This window comes from Narcine bancroftii, chromosome 1 (genome assembly GCF_036971445.1).
Source record: "Narcine bancroftii isolate sNarBan1 chromosome 1, sNarBan1.hap1, whole genome shotgun sequence".
Taxonomy (NCBI): domain Eukaryota; kingdom Metazoa; phylum Chordata; class Chondrichthyes; order Torpediniformes; family Narcinidae; genus Narcine; species Narcine bancroftii.
In genome coordinates this window covers 403698746-403718795 of record NC_091469.1, presented here as the reverse complement: position 1 = coordinate 403718795, position 20050 = coordinate 403698746, and the positions used below count along the sequence as shown (strand labels likewise).

At 41.4% G+C, this 20050-nt stretch overlaps 1 protein-coding gene across 5 annotated transcripts in view; it reads right to left on the bottom strand.

Annotated features, from left to right (window-relative positions):
- LOC138751496 (histone deacetylase 9-like) overlaps positions 1-20050 on the bottom strand; it is an 851890-nt gene that overhangs the window by 726560 nt on the left and 105280 nt on the right. The window lies entirely within an intron of this gene.

Below are 20050 nucleotides of genomic sequence, written 5' to 3'. Positions count from 1 at the left end.
TTTATCTCAAAATGATCTGTAATAATGTTACCATCACCCATTCAAATCTTTGTTATTTGCCACTTGGCTTCAAAACTTCTCAACTGATGAGCTAAAAGCTTACCAGATTTGTCTCTATGAATATAAATCTAACTCTTACTCTTCAAAAGTTAGTATTCTATCGGATACTTAGAAAGGAGATCGAATTTAGTTTGAAGTTCAACTTGCTTTTTATATAATTCCACATTTTTAACTTGAGCATATTGTTTACCTATTTGTTTAATTTGATTAATTCTAAGCTTTCTTTATATTCACGACAATTACGTCCCCCCCCAGAGAAAAGCTTTCAATGCATCCCAAACAATTAAGCTAGAAGCTTCTAACAAAGTATTTGTATTAAAGAAAAAAGTTATCTGCTCCTCCATAAATTTCACAGTCATTATCTGACAAAGTAGAATTGAAACGCCAGTGTCTTTTTATTTGAGGGAGGCCATGAAAGGTCATAGATAAATCAACATGGGCATGATCTGATATTACTATGATATTTACAAAAGCAAGTTAGTGAGACCAATTGATTATCAATAAGACAATATCAATTCACAAAAAAGTGTGAAAAGAAAGAGTACTCTTTCCTATTTGGATGGAGAAAACACCAGAGATCAAAAATATCATAATTTGATTAAAAAATGAATTAATGAGGCAGATGTACTCATTGTGATAGGGTTAGGAGATGAACGATCCAAAGCAGGGTCTAACCAACAATCAACTCCCAATATATGGGGAAGAGGAAGCATCTTGTTGAAAAACTTAAGAGTCGATGAAAGATGTTAACACAAGAGGTAAGGAACAAGTGAAAGTACTCATTGCTATTCATATGATATTGTCCACATAATTTTGTTGAGTAAAATCCTTTGAACTTCCAAAACTACAGGTTTTATAAATGAGTTCACAATTGGATAAATATGGAGAATTTGAATAGAAAAATCTCAAATATACAGAATTGGGAAGATGCAAACATGTTTGGGTGGATGTCTTACTGAGTAAAATACATGTGTAGAGATAATGGTGGGACATTATTGAAAAGCAGCCATGAGCCGTGTATTTCCCTTTACAATTTTTTAAAAATTTTAAACTGAAGATTAACAGAGTGGAAAATATGTAAACCCAGTGGAAGATAATGAATGGTGGGAAATAAGTCTCCTGTTATGCTTCACTCTGAGTATCACTGATTTAAATTCCATTTTCACTTCCTCCTCTATGTTGTACCACAAAAAATAACATCAGGAAATATATTTATTCAAAGTAAAAAAAATTATATCTCCTACTATTATAAATGATAGGAGAATCACAAATAGAAGAATTAAAAAAGTCAAAAAATTCTTCGGGTTCCCATAAATAGATGCTCTGGTGGCATATGCATAGCTTCATGAATAGTGAAATAAGATTCATGTCAACTCAGTTGGCATTAGTGGTTAGCGAAATGTCTTTACAGCATCAGCGATCGGGATTGGGGTTCGAATCCCACACTCTATAAGAGGTTTGTATGTTCTCTTTGTGTCTCCGTGGGTTTTCCCCAGGGCTTCTGGTTTCCTCTCACCCTTGAAAATATACTAGGGTTGTAGGTTAATTGGGTATAATTTGGATATAATTTTGGCCTTGTGTGCCAAAATGGCCTGTTTCCATGCCATATGTCTAAAGTAACTGTCATGATAATGAATATGTATGAGATATACCGGAAGTCACGTGGTATGAGAGAGAGATAAGAGCACAAGCAGGAGAACAAAGGAAACTGGAAAATAAAGACAACGGAGAAGTTTACCTGATAAAACTTATGTTTAATGTTTTATTAACTTCATATTTCGGGCCACAAATGTGACATTGGCGACGAGGATGGGATCCGAACCCACGCGTGCAAAGCACAATGGATTAGCAGAGATATTCGCAAGATATGGATTACCTGTCACATTATACTCTGACAATGGTCCACAATTCACTTCAGAGACATTTGCGGAATACATGAGGACCACAGGTCATAAAGTAAAGTAACTCCGAAATGGCCACAAGCCAACGGAGAAGTAGAGACAAAATCAGTCCATTGAAAAACGATTGAGAATTGCACACGCAGAAGGACAAAATTGGCGAGAAGCATTGCTATCTTATGTGGCTGTCTATCGAGCAACGCCTCATGCAACCACTGGAAAAAGTCCTGCAGAAGCATATTTTGGGAGAAAGATCCGCACAAAAATGCCAGAAATAAAGGAAATCCGAGACGACCAGGAGATGAGGGACCACGATGCTGAAAAGAAAGGTGCAGCAAAGCTGTACACAGATTCGAAACGTGGAGCCAAGTACTCAGACATCATGCCAGGATATAATGTTCTAGTGAGGCATGAAACTGGTGGTAAGCTAGACACACCTTATTACCATCAACCCTATACTGTCGTATCCAGAAGTGGCAGTGTGGTGACAGTCAAGTCTCCGACTGGAGTAATGTATAAGAGAAATGTATCAGGTGTAAAAAGGTACCAGTCCAGAGATACATCGAGCGAAGAGGTTGAAAGGCCAATACGAGATGCTGAAACTGAGAGACCTGATGATGTTCCAGAGGCAGTTACCAGCACTCCTGATGAAGTGACTAGAGCGCCAGAAACACCCGAAGCCGTGGCGAGCAGTATTTCCGACGCTGAGAGTGAACAACCGAGAAGCGACGACAATATCGCAGACAGGCCAAAACGAAACCGGAAATGCCCAAACGATACGAAGACTTTGTGCCATAGTTTTAATAAGAACTTTGGGACAGTATTTTAATCTTATATCATAAAGTGCATGTATGAGTGCTGTAGGAAGTAAATTTTATGTAGTTGAGTTATAGTATTACCATTAGTTACGATGTTTGTAGGTTTCCGAGGGATATTGGTAAGTGAAGGTAAAGTTTATTTCTGATTAAAGGAGGGATGTCATGATAATGAATATCTATGAGATATACCGGAAGTCACGTGGTATGAGAGAGAGATAAGAGCACAAGCAGGAGAACAAAGGAAACTGGAAAATAAAGACTACGGAGAAGTTTACCTGATAAACTTGTGTTTAATGTTTTATTAACTTCACATTTCGGGCCACAAATGTGACAGTAACCATTTCACTTTTTTGCTCTTATAAAATACCAAATATAACTCCTTTCTTCAAAACTGATGGAGACGGAAAGTGAGAAGCCGCAGGCTAGTGTTATTTTTATATTTAATTTAGAAATAAGTATGGTAACATATCCTTCGAGCCCACAAGACTGTGCCACCCATATATACCCAGGTGACCAATTAACATACTAACATGCATGTCTTTGGTATCTTTGAGGATACCGGAGCACCTAGAGGAAACGCAGACATGCTGAAAACATACCAACTCCTTACAGATAGGTTGCTGGCATTGTAATAGCATTGTGCTGTTGATTTTGCATTAACCATCAGTTTAACATCTCATGAAGGAAATGTCAGAAAGTTAGAGAGAAAGTACAAGGCAAGTGTGCTGAATAGTAAAATGGGTAATGATAGCCAGAGTGTGCTAGGAAGAGGCAGAGAATTAAACACAAGAGTATACCTTTATTTAGAGTCAGGGTGGGTAGTCTCTTGGAGCCAATGTGGAGAACCAAATAGTCCAGGGTCATAACCTTCAAAAGAGATGAGCAGAAAGGAAAAGGAAGTGGGGTAATTTGATAAATAAAAGAATCTGATAAAGGCAGTAGGATACAGATTCACCACTCAAAAATTATAGTAGTATCAGTTTGGGTTTAGTTAATAAACAAGAAGGGGTAGAAAAAAGATTGGTGGAAGCTGCCCCACAGAGTAGTGCTAGTATAAACTGAATTTAAATCAGTAAATTAGACATGTGTTACAAAGTCAATCGAATAATAATGAAAGACTTTATAAAGAGAGCAGGCTGTATAAACCAGCATTACAGTAATAGTGCATTGGAAAATTCATTGACCCCATTAGGGACAATTTTCCAGATCAGTTGTGATGAAGGACTAAAGAAAGAAAAAAGGCTTCATTGACAAAGAGTTCATTAATTATCTGGCAGTTAAGTAACACTGAAGAGAAGAGTAATTATATCAGGAAAATTGAAAGTGATTGAGATCAATCTGAAACCAATGGCTTCGATTTAAACAAAGCTAACTAAGAAGGTATGGTGTCACTGGCAGATAGGGTAAGTGTTAAATTGTATGACAGTAAACTAACAATTACCAATATTTGGAGAATTAATGCAAAGCTCATAACACAGTATGAGGCATGAAAACAATAGAAAAAAAGTGGTCCAGCTGAGACAAATTAAAGGCAAGACTAAAGAAAAGACCTATATTGTCGTCAAAATGATTGCTAAACCTAAGCAATCTGCAATATCAGAATTTAGCATTGATAAAGAAAGGAAAAATATAACATGCTTATCTGAAGATAAGTATAAACATAGATTATGATGTTTCCTGGGGCTGAAAAGAGATCAAATGAATGTGCAGGTTCAGATAGGATGTCACATGATAAAAGATAAGGTCGTCCAGATTGGTAGCAAATTAGTAAAGCGGTTTTTGGTGAAATGCTGAGTGAATAACAATTGCTGGTGTTCAGAAAGATCTGGATGTCTTTGTATATGAATACCTGAAAGCTAAAATGTCACTTTAACAAACAATTTAGAAGGTAAGCAACATGTTGGCTTTTATTGAGTATTTTAGAAAAAAATATTGCAATAATTATACAAGGTCTTGATGAGACTTCACCTGGATGATTTGTTTTAATATTGGGTACAGCTCTGCACCCCCCCCCCCAAAATAAGGAAGGTTACAGAGATAGTTCAATGAAATTTCATCTGAGGTTCCCAGGATGTCTATGGTGGAGGAGGGGAAGAAATTGTCCATGGATTTCTCTTCTTGACTTGAGTTAAGAAGAAAAAGAAGTGATTTAATTGAAATGTTGAACAGAGAACATTCTTATGGAAGATTAGGAATAATATGTTTGCTAGCTTCAGTGTATCCATGATTTCTTTGGCGGGGGGAAGAATATGGGTTTTGAGGTTAAAGATCAACTTTGATATTACTGAAAGTGAAGCAAGCACGAGGGAATGAATGTCTTACTCCTGTTCAACTTCTCATGTACTGATCTTAACTTTAACTCTTGTCTAACTTGCCCTATATTGAGACTGTAAAGATGGTGGCCTTGCTGCTTCCAGGGCTGCTGTAGTGGACCCATGGGGAGCAAGGGAGTGGAGATGTAGCTGGCCAGTCGATTGCCGTCAGCTCCGCATGGGCTTGGAATGGCCCCTTGAGAGTGCCAACAGTGGTTTTATTTGAGATACTGCACCCAAAATGGTGGCAGTCTGGGAAAGTGGAGGACTGGAGTAGGGTCACAGGTCAGGAAGATTACTCCTGCCCCGCCCCCACCCCACCCCCTCACCCACCCCCCTTCACCCCAGTTTGAGAAGGAGAAGTGGAAGAGATGACCCATGGGACTGTGACCACAAAGGTGGACCAGTGAGGAGGCTCTACAGCTGAGGAACCAGCGCATGCGGCAGCCTGTTGGCAACTCAAGGTGAGGAAGCTGTGGAGACAGCTGTCGGGACAGTCATTGCCAGGCGGCAGACTGTTCGACACTGGCTCAAATTGGCCAGAGGAATGCTAGGTATCAGAACTGGGATGTGTGGTGGTGGTGAAGACGCCAAAGAGTCTCTGACTGTGTCAGAGGTTCAGATCTGAAGCTCAGGTCGCAAATGGCAATGACTGGACTCTGGGTGGCTGAGGAAGCGTGAGGTGAATATACAGACACTTGGTGACTCTGGGGGGACTATTTTGCTTCTCTTTCTCTGATTGCAAGTCTAAGAAATGTCAGAGGCTCTTCGGCAATTTCTGCCAGTGGCGAATCTGTCTGCCTTGTGGCAGGCAAAAAGGAATTTCCTGTAATAGGACATTGTTTTATTACTATAACAAAAAATTGAATCTTGAATCAAGTTGGTTCCTCAATTGCAAACAAAACTTCCACCAGCCTATATTTAATCTGATAATCGAATGACATATTACTATGATTTCCCTTTTCCAGCACTTCTGCGTTCAATGACATCTGCATGAAAAATGTCCTCTTTCCCTTTTTCCCTAACCAAAAGATGTTAATTTAATTAGTCGTTAGAAACTCAGACATTATAACTGTACTGGATTGGCATTTGTTGTTAGATCAATGCAATGGTTTTGAACCAAAACATGACATTCTGCTGCTTGTGCCTTTTCTAGTGAGGCACATACCAAACATACACTGTCGAATGTGTGCAATTTTGTTCTTGGAATACTCACTGCATAAAACTTCAGAAATGAATACAAAGTAGTAGATAGTCAGACAGCCCCTCCCCCCTTAAAAAGTCTCATAACAAAACTACTCTAGAACTTATAATTTATTTATCATTCCATCATTTGTTTCTGTGAGGAGGCCAGCAAGTGAGCAGAGGGCGAGGTCGAGCTCATCCTGATTAAGATAGGCCTGTATATTTGTCTCTTCATTCTCTTATTTTATTTTCCTTTCTTTTTGAGGTGAGAGGAAATGAGTGTGAGAGCAGTTTGCTCTTCTCAGTATCAGATGTGGGAGGTCCTGGATTCTTCTGGCTTCCAGGATATCCATGTCTGCACCCTAAGTGCACTGAGCTGCAGCTTCTCAGGGACCGTGCTAGGGAACTGGAGCTGCAGCTCAATGATCTTGTCCTGGTCAGACAGAATGAGGACGTCGTAGACAGGAGTTGCAGCCAGGTGGTCACACCAGGGCCACAGGAGGAGGATAAATGGGTTATGGTTAGGAGAGAGAAAGGCAAGAGTAAGGACCGAGAGAGGACCCCAATGACTGTAGCCCTCAACAATAGGTACTCCTTCTTGAGTACTGTTGGAGGGGACAACCAAGCTGGGGAAAACATCAGTGGCTGTACCTCTGGCACAAGATCAACCTCTTTGGCTCAGAAGGGTAGGGAAAGGAAGAGGAGGGCAGTAGTTACAAGGGATTCACTAGTTAGGAGGACAGATAGGGGATTCTGTGAACATGCTAAGAAATGGATGGTGGTTTGACTCCCTGGTATCATGGTCCAGGATGTAGCTTCCCATGTCCAAGACATCCTAAGATGGGAGGGAAATGAGCCAGAAGTCACGGTACATGTTGGTACCAATGATGTAGGGAGGAAGAGGGAAGAGGTCCTAAAAAGTTAGTATTGGGAGTTAGGGAGCTAAAAAGGACTGCAAAGGGAGTAACCTCTGCATTACTACCTGTGCCACATGACGATGAGGACAGGAATAGTATCAGGTGGAGGAAGAATGTGTGACTGAAGGGGTGGAGCAAGGGGCAGGGATGTAAGATTTTGGATCACTGGGACGTTTGTTTGGAGGAGGTGGGACTTGTACTAAACAGATGGGTTGCATCTGAATCCCAGAGGGACCTGGATCCTGGCAGGGGCATTCGCTAGGGCTACTCAGGAGGCTTTAAACTAGAATGGTTGGGGGAAGGGAACTAAATAAAGGAGAACAGCAGGGAGAAGGTTAGTCTGCAAGCAGAAGGTTTGTAGACAAAGTTTGGGGGTGGATAGACAGGTGATTGATCAGTACAGTGATGGAAGGGAGATGATGGAAAGAAATAATAGAGTTGACTGTAAAGATAGGGAGAAACAGGAGAAAGATGTTCAAAATCTCTGAAATACATTTACTTTATAAATGTATTGTAAGGAAGGTGGACGAGCTGAAGGTATGGATAGACACTTGGCAGTTTGACATGGTCGTGATTTGTGAGACATGGTTGAAGGAGGGTTATTTCTGGCAGCTAAATATTCCTGGATTTTGTTGCTTTTGGTGTGATAGAACTGGAGGGGTAAAAGGGTAGTGTAGTATTGCTTGTCAGGCAAAATATTACAGCTGTGCTTAGGCGAGATAGATTGGAGGGCTCGTCAAGGGAGGCATTAAGGGTGGCATTGACAAATGGGAAAGGAGAAGTTACACATATTGTAGACCACCAATTGGGGAGTGAGAAATAGAGGAGCATATTTGTAAGGAAATAGCATATATTTGTAATAAGTACAGGTTTGTGATAGTGGGGGATTTTAATTTTCCTAATATTGATTGGAAAACGCATTCTGTGAAAGGGCTGAATGGATTAGGGCATGTAGAATAGTTTTTGCAGCAATATGTTGAGTTACTGTGGTAAATGTCTGCCAAGCTGCCTGTCTCCTGTTTCCCCTCTGGCGAGCCTTGCTGTACTAACATTGGCTGTGCATTATCATTACTGTTAGGGACACTCCTCTTGGGTATAACTGTATATGCATCTATTGTCTTTCATTATTGTACCATGAGTTTCTGCTAATAAAAGACTTGATTATAGTTTGACCACATTGTCTTGGTCTAGTTCATCAACTGGCACTTCAATTTTATTAGCAGAGAGTTCGGATGGCCCAACTGTATCGCCTCATCGACCACGTTGTTTCGAGCCATGTAGTAATCGAAACAAGCAATCCAGTGGTTGAAAATTTCTTTGGCCCTCGGGGCAGACTGGTCGATTATCAGCCACACTGGCTTGAGTGCTGCATCCATTTCTGCTAATCAAAGCCATGATTATTGTTTGACCACATCGCCTTTGTCTACTTCATCACTTCAATATAATTGACCAATCTGCCCCGAGGGCCAGAGAAATTTTCAACCACTAGATTGCTTGTTTCGATTGCTTGTTTCAATGAATGTAATTGGGAAAAACAAAAATGTATATTTCCTTACTGTAATTGACGAATATTCCAGGTTTCCCTTTACGAAAACGTGCCCTGACGTCTCGTCAGCATCTATCATTAAGTCACTTGACAGAATTTTCAGCATTTTTGGTTTTCCCAATTACATTCATACCGATAGAGGCTCAGCATTCATGAGCGCTGAACTGCAGCAAGCCCTGCTACAAAAGGGGATTGTCACCAGCCGTACCACAAGCTACAACTCGCAGGGCAATGGGCAGGTGGAAAGGGCTAATGCCACAGTCTGGAAGACTGTTAATCTGGCTTTAAAAACACATGGTTACCCTGTTACCCGGTGGCAGGAGGTGCTGCCTGAGGCACTATATTCTATTTGGTCTTTATTGTGTACTGCAACAAATCAAACACCTCATGAACGTATGTTTGGCTTTCCTAGGAAATCAGGAACTGTGATGAACTGGCTAACCTGTTTATCTGAGCCTGGAACCGTGCTGCTGAAGAGCCACGCTCGGGAGCATAAAACAGACCCCCTAGTCCAACCAATTCAGCTATTGCTTACTAAGCCCAACTACATTCATGTTAAATTCCCAGACAGGAGTACTGACACTGTACCCCAAAGAGATCTGGCCTTGCCTGGTTTGCCCCTTTCTCACACCCCTATTCAGAGTGAGCCTGAGAGGTTGGCCTCACCCCCAACCCCTTCCCCAGCCAGTGACCCCTAGTAAGCTTTCAGATGACCATGCTGAGACTCGACTGCCTCACACTGGTAATTCTGGAGCGGGTCCAGAAGCCAGTCCTTCCCATACTACAGACCCAGGACCTGTACCAGTTCCCAAGGTTGCAAAGCAGCCACCTATTTTGAGATGAAGCACCAGAATTCGTAAACAACCTGATAGGCTGACATATTCATAAAACATCTCATTATATTTTGATGGCGTATTTTGGCTGTTTGAGTACCTCAAGGCCAAACATGGTATCCATGTATCGCTAGCTTCAGTCTTTCCTAGCAGCTGTCCTTTTGAGTTTAACCCTTCTGCCAGGGGGAGTCTGTGGTAAATGTCTGCCAAGCTGCCTGTCTCCCCTCTGGCGAGCCTTGCTGTATTAACATTGGCTGTGCATTATCTCTACTGTTAGGGACACTCCCCTTGGATATAACTGTATATGCACCTATTGTCTTTCATTATTGTACCATGATTTTCTGCTAATAAAAGCCATGATTATTGTTTGACCACATCGTCTTTGTCTACTTCATCAACTGGCACTTCAGTTACTGACTAGAGAAGGGGAAGTATTGAATCTACTGTGAGGAATGAGATAAATCAGATATCTCATTCAGCTGGTGTTGGGGAACACTTCTGATCTTGTGATCATAGTTCCATTAGTTTTAATATAATTATGAAAAGGGATAGGTCAGGTCCAAAAATTGAGGTTTTTGAGTGAGAAAAGCCAGATTTGAATAGATGAGAAAGGATTTGTGAGGTGTGGATGAGGATGATTTGTTTTATAGGAAGGATGTAGAGGAGAATTGGAGGTCTTTTAAAGGTGAGATTTTGAGGGTACAGAATTTTTATGTTCCTGTTCAGATAAAAGGCAGAGACAAAAGTTCAAGAGAGCCATGGTTTTCAAAAGATATTAGAAATTTGGTTTGAATAAAAAGGTAGGCCTAGATTAAGTTTAAGAAACAAGGTGTAAACAAGATGATTTGGAAAATACATTGATTGTAAAAAGAATCTTAAAGAAATTCAGAAAGCAAAAGGAAGGTACGAGGTGGCTATTGCAAACGGTGAAAATAAATCCAAAGGGTTTTTTTACAAATATGCAAATAGCAAAAGGAGAGTGAATGATAAAATTGGTCCCTTAGAAAATCAGAGCAGACAACTCTGTGTGGAGCTAAGTGAGATGGGGGAGATATTGAACAAGTTCTTCGGTATTCACAAGGGAGAAGGATATTGAATTGTGTAGGACAAGGGAAGCAAAAGGGGTAATTATGGAAAATGTAGGGATTAGGAAAGAGGATGTATTGGAACTTTTGAAGCATGAAAAGCTGAATGTCTCTGGGTCCTGACGGGAATTTCCCCAGGACCTTAAGGGAAGTCAGGGAAAAAATAGTGGAGGCTATTGAAGAGGGACATTGTCCTAAAGGATTGGCATATATCTCATGGTTTCTTTGCTTAAAAAGGGTTTGAGGAGTAAGCCTAGCAATTTTAGGTCTTTAACTTTGATGTTGGTAGTCGGTAAACTAAAGGAAACTATTCTTAGAGAAGGCTATGATTAGGAACACTCAACATAGGTTTGTTCATGGAAGGTCATGTTTGACAAATCTTGTTCAATTTTTTGAGGAGGTCACTAGGAATGTTGATGAGGGTACAGCAGTTGATGTTCTCTATATAGATTTCAGTAAGGCCTTTGATAAGGTTCCACATGGAAGGTTGGTAAGGAAGGTTCAGATGCTAGGTATTAATTTTGAAATAGTCAAATGGGTTCAACAGTGGATACAAGGTAGGTGCCAGAGAGTCATGTTGGATAACTGTCTTTCAGGATGGAGGCCAATAACAAGTGGTGTGCCTCAGGGATCATTATTGGGTCCCTTGTTATTTGTCATATACATTAATGATTTGGACGATGGAGTGGTAAATTAGAATAGTAAATATGTGGATGATACAAAAATAGGTGGAGTTGTGGAGAGTGAAGAAGGTTTTCAGAGATTTCAGAAGAATTTAGACTGCTTAGAAGAATGGGCTGAAAGCTGGCAGATGGAGTTTAATACTGAAAAGTGTGAAGTACTTCATTTTGGAAAGAATGACCAAAACTGGACATCTGCAGTAAACAGGAGGGCACTGAAGAATGCAGAAGAACAAAGATCTAGGAATAACAGTTCATCATTCTTTGAAGGTGGAATCTCATGTGGGTAGTGGTGAAGAAAGCTTTTGGTATGTTGACCTTTATAAAGCAAAGGAAGGATATCAATAAGGTAGAAAGGGTGCAGAGAAAATTTACTGAAATGTTGCCTAGATTTCATAATCTAGATTACATAGGAAGATTGAGTAGATTAGGTCTTTATTCATTGAAGCATAGAAGGTTGAGGTGGGGGTGGATTTGATAGAGGTATTTAAAATGATGAGGGGGATAGATAGAGTAGATGTGAATAGGCTCTTTTTCTTTAGGGTAGGTGACATTCAAACAAGAGGTCATGAGTTAAGAGTTAGGTGGCCAAAGTTTATAAGTAACATGAGTGGAATGACTTTCCGGAAGAGGTGGGTCACAGCAACGTCAATTTTATCACTTTAAGAAAAGTTGGTTAGGTATTTTGATGGGAGGGTTATGGGCAAAATGCAGGTAAGTGGGACTAGAGGAAATCACTTAGATTGGTACAGACTAGAGGTGCCAAGATGGCCTGTTTCCCTACCCTAATTGTTGTATGGTTATCAGTCAGGCTAAGCAGACCATCCTGCAAAAGGGCAATAAGAATCTGAATCATAATTTATTGTCATGAACATGTCATAAAATTCATTGATTTGCAGCAGTATTGCTGCAAATATTGCTATAAATTACACGTTTTAAATAAATTAATTAGTACAAAAGAAGGGAAACTGAGATAGCATCTATTGTTATCATCCATACAGAAATCTTATGGCAGAGGTGAAGAAACTGTTTTTATACCACTGGGTGTTTGTCTTTGGACTCCTGTGTCTCCTTTCTGAGCATGGGAGTGAGAAGAGGGCTACATGTTAACTTTAAATGTTTTTTTGTAGAGCAGTGATTTTCAACCTTTTTCTTTCCATTCACATACCACCTTCAGCAATCCCTTGTTCACAGAGCACCCATGGCATAGGAATTACTGAAGGTGGTATGTGAATGGGAAGAAAAGGTTTGAAAACCACTGATTTAGAAAGGTATCCAGACAACCCATTTGTACTTTTTCTCCCAAACTTTTGAACATATTTTTCATATATTTTGTACATTGAGTGCTTCCTCTACATCTAGAAGGTCTTGAATTTTGGGAATTCTCTACACGAGTCCTGTGAAGGCAATAATCACTGACAAATGTTCATATTTTAGAGGATTTTCTGCAGAAAAGTAGTTCTGAGCAATGATCCTATTGAATGAAAGAGCAAGCGCAGTTCTATGTAGCTTACCAGTGTTTCCATTGGTTATGTTAACCACAAATCTTATAGACTGACTTGACCAGCCAATTCTATCATCAGACTTTGACTGATATTCTATGACAATATTATCATCTCAAAATTCTATCATGTAATCACTATTAACCTCCCACAAAGTACGTTTTCTTTGGAAAAAGGAACAATTGTAGGTTCTACAATGAAATTACATATATTGAGACTGAAGGTTTTCTGAACACATTCCATCTTTGACCACAACAGCACAACAAGAGTTGAACCCAGCATGACCACATTTAGTCTCATATTTCCAGCATCATAAAATATGGAACTGAGAAATGTATAAATTTGTCTCACTCCTTCCCACCAAAAAAAAGCTTAGGCTAAAATTTTTGTGGCCTCCTTGGGTTTCCAAAAAGAAATCAGCGAAATGGTTGCAAAATTTCAGCCCTTGCTCAATGTTTATCCAGCATTACATCCTATTACAATCTATTCGATTAAAAACAAAAAGGAAAATACAATTTCTATTTCCAATTTGTCATGTTAAAACAATTATACACCAGTTTCCTCAAGCATGTTGCCTTGAATTTCTGTGTGCACCATTACCATGTAAAACAGCTTCTTGTTTTTTCAGGACCATATGTTCTTCTTTAAAATAACTTGCTATTTTTAGCACACTGCTTGCTTACACATTTCCATTAAATTGCTAAGATTATTTTAGATGAATCTGTGTTGAAGTTGCAGCAGGTTTCCATATGAATCAAACTAAATGCACAAATCATTTCTGTAAACAGTAAACGGCAGTTATCTTAAATGTATTCAGTCATTAAATCTGATTAGAATATAATTAATGCAATTTAACAGTAAACTTAATCATAAAATAAACCTAATACCTTATCATTTTGTAGGACATAAAGTTGCTGAAATTATTGTTGAACAGAATAGAATTCATTTATGATTAAACAATTAATTATGAACAATTACCATTTTTGATTAAATAACTTATTGTAGTTTAAAAAAGATATAGGTTAATCAAATCTTCTGTTTAATTTATAGGTTAATAGTGTCAAATTTTAAGGTGTGTTTCTCAGGAAATATTTACCTCATTGTTCCTAATTATGGTTTCCCAGGCAGTAAGACTTCTTGTTTTGCTGAAATGAAATTTGCAGAGGCCTGTCCTTCTCGCACACCTGACCATCAATTGCCCCGTGAAATGCTGTAATATTTTTCATTCTCCTTTTACTACAAAACAGTGTTTTCTACAGTATTGCTTGGAAGAAAGCAGCCTAAATTCAATGTCGGTAAAGTTCTTTAAGTATGATATCCACTACAAGTGCACATCAATCAACTCATCTCAACTCAAAAAAACTTCTTAAATTATTAATCTTGAATTTGAAAATATTTTGTTTAATTACTTTCGACATCTCTGTTACATGATCATCCTCGTGATGGTTTTCTCAGCATCATTTCATGAAAAACATTTCTTTTTTCTAAGACTATCTGATGTTACAGTGGAACCACAGCTATAATTTTTCACTTTGAGCTTAAAGTCATATCATTATATCCGAGATGGCAGAATGCATTGCTGTGAGAGCTGCATGTCGCATATGGTAGAAATATGTAATTTATATTTGGGCACCAAATGTCCACACCAGCCATATGTGTGTGGATGAAATTAGGAGATGACCATAACCAATATGGAAAATCAAAGCCTGTACTGGGTCTTTTCAAAGTGATTACTTGTCAGTTCAGCTTTCCAATATCTATGAGGATTAAAATGTCCTTGCTGAATATTAAAAGCATCGATCCACAATGACTTTAAATGCTTGAAGGTGACATTGTCTTGTTAAAAGAGGAAATGTTTATACTACTATTCCTCATCTTATTAGACTTCATAGAAGACTGTGATGTTTGACATATGTTGGAGGAAAAATAGTTCACAGCACAGTTAGCCATCAAGTTGAGGTGGGTTTATGTGTTCCATTGATTCAATATTGTAACATTGAGGTGTACATCATCAAGATGTGCTGAATTTTGCCCAAATGGTGCAAAGCCATGAGCATGTAGCCATGAGCATTGTTGATGCTGGAATCTAGTTAAAAGAAATTTGCAGGAGGAACTCATTGGGTCAGGCAGTCAATGTTTCGGGTCAGAACCCTGCTTCGTGACTGAGAAAGGAGAGAAAAGATGAGTATTTAAAAAAAGACTGGGAGGCATCAATGAAGGATGGGTGGATCCATTACCTTTACCCTTTGTTCACCTGTCACCTACTGACCCCCAGCCTTCTCTTTAACAGCCCCCTGCCTGTCTTCTCTCTGCTCTCCTATCTCAGTCTTAAAGAGTTTCAATTGGCATGGTTGGCGTAGTGGTTAGCACAACGCCTTTACAGCGCCAGCGACTGGGACCAGGGTCTGTAACGAGTTTGTACACTCTCAGTGTCTATGCTGCTTTTTCTCGGGCACTCCGATTTCCTCCAACTGTTTGAAATGTGCAGGGCATTGTAGGTTAATTTGGTGTAAAGTTGGCCGCATGGACTCGTGAGCCAAAATGCTGTCTTCTCTCTGCTCTCCTATCTCAGTCTTAAAGGGTTTCAATTGGCATGGTTGGCGTAGTGGTTAGCACAACGCCTTTACAGCGCCAGCGACTGGGACCAGGGTCTGTAACGAATTTGTACACTCTCAGTGTCTATGCTGCTTTTTCTCGGGCACTCCGATTTCCTCCAACTGTTTGAAATGTGCAGGGCATTGTAGGTTAATTTGGTGTAAAGTTGGCCGCATGGACTCGTGAGCCGAAATGCTGTATATCTAAATTTAAATATAATTTTTTAAATTATTTAATCTGAAACACCAAGTGTCCATTTCTATCCATGGCTGCTCCCTGATCCACTAAATTCCTTCTGTTGTTACCCAAGTAATGGAACCAGAAACTATAGATGGTTCTCCACGTGTGTACCAGTTCCCTGTGTTACAACAGAACCTCCTTGCTCTTAAATTGAATCCCTTTATTAATGAAGGCAAATATTCCATTTGTCTTCTTGATTGCCTGTTGCACTTACAAACCAACCTTTTGTAGTTTATGTTCTAGTGCTCCCAGTCTCTCTGAACAACAGCATTGGCAATCTTTCATCATAATTTGATGAAATAATCTTTCAACATAATCATTATTTAATGTGATCTTTTATCCTCACGAAGTGGATGAACTCATTTATCAAAAGAGTACTCCGCCAGACACTTGCCCACTCAGTTAACCCCTCCATATCTCTTTACAAATGAACCACATCCTCTGCAAAAGTTGCTTTTCCACTCAATAAAGTGTCCTCAGCAAACTTGGGTATGCCACTTTGGGATGGAACAGTGCCCTCTTTCAAACCATGAATGTATATCGTGAACAGTTGCGGACCCTGTGACAATCTGTTCAGATCTGATTACCAACTAAAGAAGCACCCATTTGTCCCCACCAATCTTCCCTCTAATTATTTTGTAGTCAATGCGCGCAAAAATCTTGTGTTGTGCTATTTTTGTGACAAAAGTATGTGTGCACTGAATGCTTATGCAAATATAAACTTGAAATTGTTTCAAGATAATTTTGGCATACCCTATCTCTCATGGCTAATAAAACTGTATTGGCATGTTTTAATATGATTGCATTCTATGAAGTAACATATTAAGTTAAGATTTTATTCTATACTTTGAACTACTTTTTTCAGTTTCTGCACATAACAATTTCCTATGTGTGCTGGTTGCAAACAGGTATGCGCATAGCTTAGAGGGAAAAGTGGTCCCCCCTCTCTGCCTTCCAACCTAATACATTATCCCCATGACTTGGTCTCCTCTGTAATGGAGAAATAAACCATATATTGTTGATTGCCTTGAGGAGCGCAAGTGCTCAGTCATCAGAGGTGATGCGAACCTCTTGTTGCATGCCATCCTATTCCCACCTTTCTGTGCACAGCCTATTCCACTGCCACAGCAAGACTCAATTTATTGATTTACAACGTGGTAGAAGCCAATTCCGGCCAATGAAATCCATTCCACTCAATTCCAGCCAAATATCCTACCAACCTTTTACATTTATGGAGGGTGGAGGAAACCAGAGAATCCCAGCAAGGTCGTGGACAAATCGTAGAAATGTCTTAAAGATAGCGCAGGATTCAATCCTGGGTCACTGCCACTGTAATAATATTGTATTAATTGCTATGCTAACCACAATGTAATTTAGAGGAACAATATGTTCCATCTGGGAAGTTTCCAACCATCGACAAATAAACTGTTCTCTCATTGTTTCACATAATTGCAGTTGTGTCCCTTTCTCGTCTCATATCTCTGAAATGCTTCACTAATGGAGACCTCGTGCGCTTCATCCACTCTCCAGACTTAACCATGTAAGATTTTTCTCTTGTCTCACTTCCTCTTCCCCACCCCCACCCCCATAAAAATTGAAAAGACCTCATGCACCTAATCCACTCTTCAGACTTAGCCAGTCGCCACATAAGATTTTGTCTTGTCTCACTTGCTCCTCCCCACCACCCCCCATAAAAATTGAAAATGCACCACTTATAACTTGAAGGCCTCATGCCTGATATGTTGATTATATATCCTATAGATGATGCAAGACCTCTAGCTTTTGTTTTTACTACAATCACACCATCTAAAGACTGTTGTGTATTCTCACCCCAATTATGACTCAAAATGTTACCTGGTTTCTCATTCCATTGAAGAAAAAAGAGATTGCTTTTGCTGGAATCTGGAACATAACCAACATGCAGTATATATGGAGGCAAGAGACACAAGGCAGAAAACTCCCTGAAAGTGGTCCTGATGCAGAACATTGACCCAAAATGTTCCTGATGCAGATCCTTGACCCAAAATGTTCCTGATGCAGATCCTTGACCCAAAATGTTGACTTTAAACACTATAGTTTCTGCTTAACCGGCTGAGTTATTCCAGCGAGATTTTTTTTTTGTTCCCTTTGTAATGTTGCTTGATGGTCTAAGTACGTCCAACACCTATCATCCTGTACTTTAAGCTCCACAAAACTGTGCTGACCTTTTGCAATTGCGTCCTGATTTTCTGTCGTCATTATACCTTTAATTATAGATTTGATTGCCAAGCAAGCTGGGACGTGGCAGCGAGGTCCTTGGGTCGTAGGTTTTATATCGGAGTGGCCTTCTCCTATGCAGGTTTCTTACCCGGGCTGGAGGGGTCTGCCTCCCCTCCTAGGTCGGTCCATACTGCCCGGACCGGGGCCGAGGCCGCCGCAGTTCACCCTGTGCCTGGACTGGGGCCACCGCCTCCCATTCCCTGCCCGGACCGGGGCCTCCGCCTGCCTCACTCGACCGAGGCCGGGGCCGCCGTCTCCCCCTTGCTCCTGCCCGTATCGGGGCTGCCGCCGTCTACCCTTCGCCCGGACCGGGGCCGGGGCCGCTGCTGCTCTCCCTGTGCCTGGACTGGGGCCGCCGCCTCCCACTCCCTGTCCAGACCGGGGCCTCCGCCTGCCTCACTCGACCGAGGCCGGGGCCGCCGTCTCCCCCTTGCTCCTGCCCGTATCGGGGCCGCCGCCGTCTACCCTTCGCCCGGACCGGGGCCGGGGCCGCTGCTGCTCTCCCTGTGCCCGGACTGGGGCTGCCGTCTCCCCCTTGCTCCTGCCCGTATCGGGGCCGCCGCCGTCTACCCTTCGCCCGGACCGGGGCCGGGGCCGCTGCTGCTCTCCCTGTGCCTGGACTGGGGCCGCCGCCTCCCACTCCCTTTGCAGGCAAAATCTTCGCTAGGATTCTACTAAATAGAATAATACCTAGTGTCGCCGAGAATATTCTCCCAGAATCACAGTGCGGCTTTCGCGCAAACAGAGGAACCACTGACATGGTCTTTGCCCTCAGACAGCTCCAAGAAAAGTGCAGAGAACAAAACAAAGGACTCTACATCACCTTTGTTGACCTCACCAAAGCCTTCGACACCGTGAGCAGGAAAGGGCTTTGGCAAATACTGGAGCGCATCGGATGTCCCCCAAAGTTCCTCAACATGATTATCCAACTGCACGAAAACCAACAAGGTCGGGTCAGATACAGCAATGAGCTCTCTGAACCCTTCTCCATTAACAATGGCGTGAAGCAAGGCTGTGTTCTCGCACCAACCCTCTTTTCAATCTTCTTCAGTATGATGCTGAAACAAGCCATGAAAGACCTCAACAATGAAGACGCTGTTTACATCCGGTACCGCACGGATGGCAGTCTCTTCACTGAGGTGCCTGCAAGCTCACACCAAGACACAAGAGCAACTTGTCCGTGAACTATTCTTTGCAGACGGTGTCGCTTTAGTTGCCCATTCAGAGCCAGCTCTTCAGTGCTTGACGTCCTGCTTTGCGGAAACTGCCAAAATGTTTGGCCTGGAAGTCAGCCTGAAGAAAACTGAGGTCCTCCATCAGCCAGCTCCCCAGCATGACTACCAGCCCCCACACATCTCCATCGAGCAAACAAAACTCAAAACGGTCAACCAGTTTACCTATCTCGGCTGCACCATTTCATCGGATGCAAGGATCGACAACGAGATAGACAACAGACTCGCTAAGGCAAATAGCACCTTTGGAAGACTACACAAAAGAGTCTGGAAAAACAACCAATTGAAAAGCTTCACAAAGATTAGCGTATACAGAGCTGTTGTCATACCCACACTCCTGGTCGGCTCCAAATCATGGGTCCTTTACCGGCATCACCTACGGCTCCTAGAACACTTCCACCAGCGTTGTCTCCACTCCATCCTCAACATTCATTCGAGCAACTTCATCTCCAACATCAAAGTACTCGAGATGGCAGACGCCGACAGCATCGAGTCCACGCTGCTGAAGATCAAACTGCGCAGGGTAGTTCACGTCTCCAGAATGGAGGACCATCGCCTTCCCAAGATCGTGTTATATGGCGAGCTCTCCACTGGCCACCGTGACAGAGGTGCACCAAAGAAGAGGTACAAGGACTGCCTAAAGAAATCTCTTGGTGCCTGCCACATTGACCACCGCCAGTGGGCTGATATCACATCAAACCGTGCATCTTGGCGCCTCACAGTTCGGCGGGGAGCAACCTCCTTTGAAGAAGACCACAGAGCCCACCTCACTGTCAAAAGACAAAGGAGGAAAACCCAACACCCAACCCCAACCAACCAATTTTCCCTTGCAATCGCTGCAACCGTGTCTGCCTGTCCCGCATCGGACTTGTCAGCCAGAAACGAGCC